This window comes from Mus pahari, chromosome 7, assembly GCF_900095145.1.
Source record: "Mus pahari chromosome 7, PAHARI_EIJ_v1.1, whole genome shotgun sequence".
Lineage (NCBI taxonomy): Eukaryota > Metazoa > Chordata > Mammalia > Rodentia > Muridae > Mus > Mus pahari.
In genome coordinates, this window is record NC_034596.1 from 113,056,585 (window position 1) to 113,062,917 (window position 6,333).

Here is a 6,333-nt window from a genome sequence, read left to right on the forward strand (position 1 = left end):
AGGATGTGGAGAAAGAGGAACACTCCTCCATTGTTGGTGGGATTGCCAGCTTGTAAAACCACTCTGGAAATCAGTCTGGCAGTTCCTCAGAAAATTGGACCTAGTACTACTGGAAGGTCCAGCAATACCTCTCCTGGGCATATATCCAAAAGATGTTCCAACTGTTAATAAGAACACATGCTCATAGCAGCCTTATTTATAATAGCCAGAAGCTGGAAAGAACCCAGATGTCCCTCAACATAGTAATCGATACAGAAAATGTGGTACATTTACACAATAGAATACTACTCAGCTATTAAAAACAATGAATTTATGAAATTCCTTGGCAAATAGATGGATCTGGGGGTATCATCCTGAGTGAGGTAACCCAATCACAAAAGAATTTACATGATATGCACTCACTGATAAGTGGATATTAGCCCAGAAACTTAGAATACCCAATATATAATTTGCAAAACACATGAAACCCAAGAAGGAAGACCAAAGTGTGGATACTTCGTTACTTCTTAGAATGGGGAACAAAATACCCATGGAAGGAGTTACAGAGACAAAGTTCAGAGCTGAGACTGAAGGAAGGACCATCCCGAAAATGCACCACCAAACCCAGACACCATTGCCTATACCAGCAAGATTTTGCTGACAGGCCCTGATATAGCTCTCTTGTGAGGCTATGCCAGTGCCTGGCAATACAAAAGTGGATGCTCATAGTCATCTATTGGATGGAACACAGGGCCCCCAATGAAGGAGCTAGAGAAAGTACCCAAGGAGCTAAAGTGGTCTGCAACCCTATAGGAAGAACAACAATAAGAACTAACCAGTAACCCCTAGAGCTTGTGTCTCTAGTTGCATATGTAGTAGAGGATGGCCTAGTTGGTCATCAATGTGAGAAGAGGTCCTTGGTCTTGGGAAAATTATAAGCCCCAGTACAGGGGGATGCCAGAGCCACGAAGCGGGAGTGGGTGGGTTGGGTGAGCAGGGCAGGGGGGTGTATAGGGGATTTTCGGAGAAAATTAGGACAGGGGTTAGCATTTGAAATGTAAATGAAGAAAGACACACAAGGATTGTCAGGCATGGATTGTGGAGTATATTTTTATGGCTTTTTTTTTTTCGAAGTCCTATCTTCTATTAATCCTGTGTAGTGGTGACTATATCAAATTTCCCATATGGAACATGACATAGAACCATAATCTGGCCTTCTTTTGCTTTTATGCCTGGATATTATTTTTGTTTCATAAAAGAACGTTGTGTAAATCATTCTTTCTCACTTTTTCTTATAGCTGTTATTCATTCCTCTTCCTTTAAGATGAAATTGTAAGTGTATAAGTCTTCCTTTCATCAGTTTGTGACTTTGCCTTTGCTTTAGCTTAACTCTAAGATTTGTATCTTAAGAATATTTATGCTTATCAAGAAGTTATATTAATCATTCTTTTAAGTCTCCTAGATTATGGTTTATAGATATTGAATGAACTTCTCCAAAGATAAAACAGCATATTGGACAAACTAGAGTCCAATGGAGTAGAATTCATTTCAGCAGGATTCTAGGAAACATCACTTACACACAGATTCTGAGCACTTAAAACAAGGTGATTGTCTTAGTCAGAGTTTCTATTCCTGCACAAACATGACCAAGAAGCAGTTGGGGAGGAAAGGGTTTATTCCGCTTACATTTTCCACATTGCTGTTTATCACCAAAGGGAGTCAGGTCTGGAACTCAAGCAGGTCACAAAGCAGGAGCTGATGCAGAAGCCATAGAGGGATGTTCTTTGCTGGCTTGCTTCCCCTGGCTTGCTCAGCCTGCTCTCTTATAGAACCCAAGACTACCAGCCCAGAGATGGTACCACCAATAAGGGAACCTCCCCACTTGATCACTAATTGAGAAAATGCCTTACAGCTAGATCTCATGGAGGCATTTCCCCAACTAAAGCTCCTTTCTCTGTCAAGCTTTGTCAAGCTGACACAAAACTAGCCACTATAGTGATCAAGAGGAATCAGTGTCTGTGCTTTTGCAGCAAGTTATGGTAGATACAGCTCTTCCCTTTCTTTAATAGGGTTACTAAACAGACTGTCAGAGAAATGTATTAAGCATGACGTATCTGGGCTCCAGCAAGCAATTAAACAAGATTTCTCATGATGTTCTTAAGGTCAAGATAGAGGGAATATGGCCAAGTATAACAGCAATTAGGTGGAAAAGTTGCTGCTCAGATCATATTTTCCCAAATGTTTTTAATTAATGTCAGCCTGCCTAGAGGATCCCAGTCATGCAACAACCACTTTTCATTCCATGCCTCTAGCTTAACATTCTGATCAATTATTTGGACAAAAAGAATGAAACTATATTTTTCCCATTCAAGCATAAAAATAAATCGAAATTTGACTCCTGCACTAGAGAACACTATTACAGTAAAAAGGCATCTACATGATAGAATATCTTACTAAATTTATCTAGATGAAAGTTCATGCAAATATTGGACTTTATGCATGTGTACAGAAAATGCACATTTGTATCTTGACTGTAAAGCAAATTAAAAATACTAAATGTCTTACTTGACAAAGAGTTCATTAGTCTCACTGTAGTACAATCACCAAATAAAGAAAAGGCCTATTTAAATGTTTGGCACATTCATGGATGTAGGGTATTGACACTAAAATGTTCTGGTACACCTACTAGTCTTTAAAATCTATTTCTATTTTTATTTTAAGTAGAAGAAAGGCACATACATTTCTATTGTTTTGCAGAGCATATGAGGAGACATTTTAGCTTCTCAGAAGCATCTTCCTGCTGTCTGTGTTTGTTCAGTATCTTCCATAACATCTATTTTTCAGAATGAAGATCCAATTAAGATTAATAGCTAAATAGCTTTTTTCTCATTTTCCTTGGGGTACAATCATCATGAATAGATGTTTCATTAGTACTGTATAGAATATCATATCAAATTTTGTATTTTAGTTGTAATATGCGATAGAAACAAAATAATAAGCAAGGTTTAAAGAGTGCCATATACAGTTTTGAATTCTCTTTTCCCTATTTTTTAAAAGTTCTATTTTATTTTTAAATTACATGGGTGTGTGTGTGTGTGTGTGTGTGTACTTTGTTATCTGCACATGAATATAGTACCTACAGCAGTCAGAGGCATTGGATGCTCCTGAAGCTGGGATTATAGGCTTTCTGAGCCACCTGATGTAAATGCTGGAAACTGAACTTGGGTCCCCTGGAAGCACAATATGCATTTTTAACTACAGAGTCATCTCCCAACCCCTGCCCCAAGTTACTTTTTTATACAGTCTATTAAAGTTAATCTCTTTATCACCGTAGTTCACAATTTCTCTTAGAGTAGATATAAAAGCTACAGTAGCTTATATGCTCTGCTATTGACTCCACAGATATAATGGCTTAAACTCTCATTTATTTCTTATCTCCAAATACTCTGAAAGAGGTCTTCAGATTGGTATATTTCTTCCATTTAGGAAACTTCATCCTCTTCCATTTTCTAACCTGTCATCTTCAACTTGTAACTTCCAAGGTTGTTGAATTGAGTTAGGAAGGAAAAATTATATGAGATGTTAGGCATTAAGTAAACCAGGCCTATAAGTGGAACATTTCACTACAATGATATCTCATCAGTTAGAGCTTGCTTATATGATCACACCTAGCAACAAAGGAGTCAGGAGAATACAATACGACTATAGAGTAAGAAGAGAAAATGGATTTAGAGTGCAGCTTATGGTAGGTCTGTTTCCCTGTAGTTTAGAAACTTCTCTGAGAATCAGGGGACAAAAACAAACCTTGAGCTATACATTTACTAATACTTTTAAGTATCCTAAGCCAAAGACATTTAAAAAAAAAGTCATGTCTGTCAAAACCATGTGGGAATATAGCATATGTGTAAAAATTATAAAGTAGATATTACAGAAAGAGGAAAAATCCTTTAAAATTGTAAAAGCAGAGCTTTAAATGTGGACATATTCAGAATATATAAAGATCTCATGGAATTCAGCAATGCATAAAATATTAATTCAAAAATGAGCAAAGAACTGCAATAGGCATTTCTCTAAAGCAGGTAGACAAATGGGCAGTATGCACATACAGAGATTCACAAAAATCGCTGATGGGAGAAATGAAAGCCAAAGCCATAATGAGATTCCACCTCATATCCATGTGGATGACTGCCATAATAAGAGAGGAACAATTGAAAAATCAAAACTACAGACCAGAATTTGAATATGTTCAGACTCTTGTGAAGCATTGGTATTTAAGATGTTATTTGACTTCCAACCTAGACAGTTTGATAGCTACTAAAAAGATTAAATTAAATTAAGATCTCAGAAATTCTAGAAATAAACCAGTAATTTTACTTTCTAAGGAGATATCCTAGGTTACTGAAATCAGAGTTTTAAAGAGATCTTTGTATGTACATGTTTACATTAACACTATTCACAATAGTCAAGGTAGAAGCCACTCAGCTCTCTATAAATGGTTAAGCAAAGTGTGGGAAAAGCAACTAATGAAATATTACTCAACCTGTAAAAGGAAGGAAATTATAAAAATCTTGGGGACATTGTATTAAATTAAATAATTCAATTACAAAATAAAAAATACTACATAATTTAATTTAGATGAGATATTCACTAATTAAATTCACACAGCCAGTGGAAAGTTGGTAAGAATTCAAAGTCTTTTTTTTTTTTTTAATGTCAAAAGGCTGAGTGTGTACTTCATAAAAAGAAATACAGAGAGCAAGAAGCAAGCAGAGCAAGCAATAGAGCACTTCTTGTTAAGAGAAAGGATGGTCAGGAGAGATGGTGTTTTTTACTGTCCCAGAGAATGATCTATTATGACAACACATATGGTTTTGAGTGAAAAAGATGCTGAGTACATAACAAGCCACAGTAAAGGAGCAAATAACAATTAGCAAGTGTATAAATAATAGCAAAACAACCAGTGGAAATTGAATGGGGAAACTCTATTGAGATTATCAGCTGGAACTCCCTCTAGAAAGTGTTCTGGGTAGAGCACAGTGACTCCTTGGGTAAGGATTCAAATAAAAGAACAAATAACAAGAAAGGTAATATCATCAAATTGGGCGTTCACAACAACCAGCAGAATCTGTCAGGGGAAGTTAATCAGTTAGTTCCTGATTGAGCCTTCTCTCCATGGATGAGCTTCCAGTGGTTGGAGACCAGACTCATTTCCCACTGCAGAAATTTTCTATCAAGCATTAATTAAACAATAGTAAAATCTGTTGGAAATGGTTTACCTTCCAGCTGTTCTAAATAAAATGATGGTTTTTTTTTTTTAATTCTTTCCATGTTTTCTGCTCTTTCCTCTCTATCACAGAGTTAGAGGGGTAGCCCATCAAGCAAGAATCCTTGAAAGACAATTTGAAATAAACACATTGAGGTTTGAAATGAGATGGGGAGGGACTTCTAGAGCAAGCTTCAGATTCTCAGTGAGCTCAAGCAACAAATGACACTTTACAATTACAATGCACATTGCCCATGTTCTTATAATTATATTCTTTATCAAGGAACACCAAGTTGAAGCTGAAGGGAAGATAGTTTTAGTTGGAGGCAGGCATCTTTTAGGGTGGCAATTAGCTTAAGTTCTTTGAGGTTGAGGATAGTTTTCTTTTGTCACTGCCTTATTTATCGCTTGATATGGCCATCATTTGGCTGCCTATTTGGTGTTTCTGTTCAAATAAATTCGATGTTGCTGTTTATGGGAAATTTCTTTGGTGTGTGTGCTAATAAAACAGGGAGTCTATTTCTGAGTCTCTCCTTTAATTTTAATTAAGACATAAACTAAAAGCTATCTCTTGATCCTGTGAGTAAATTAACCTCTCTCAAAAATGATTTTACATATAAGAGAAATATTAATGACCTAAATAATAGTACATTTACAATTTTTATCTTTGATGCTTCTGATTTTTATAATGATGAAAGACAGCATGACTCAGATTGATTTTTACCAGTGTGATGCTTACACAGTCTAAGGGGAAATGACTAGCTTCCCCTTGCTCTGATTCCAGAAATTTGACCTGTCATTCAAATCTCTGTAGCTGACAGAGAATTTACCCGTGTAAAAAGGCTTTGAAAAACTCCAGGCTTAAAGAGATGAAAGACTGTCCCTATTAACTTGATTAGAATATAAGGAAAGGTATGCCTTTTCAAAACCTCTTTTATTTTCATAAATTAAATTCTTTGTAAAAGAAATGTTTGGCTTTTCTTAAGACTTATTTCAAAAACATTAGAAAATAGCACATTTGTCAAATATGAGGAACATACTTTGATTTATTTAGAAATGAATACAGTCAGATGGAGATTATATTAATTTCT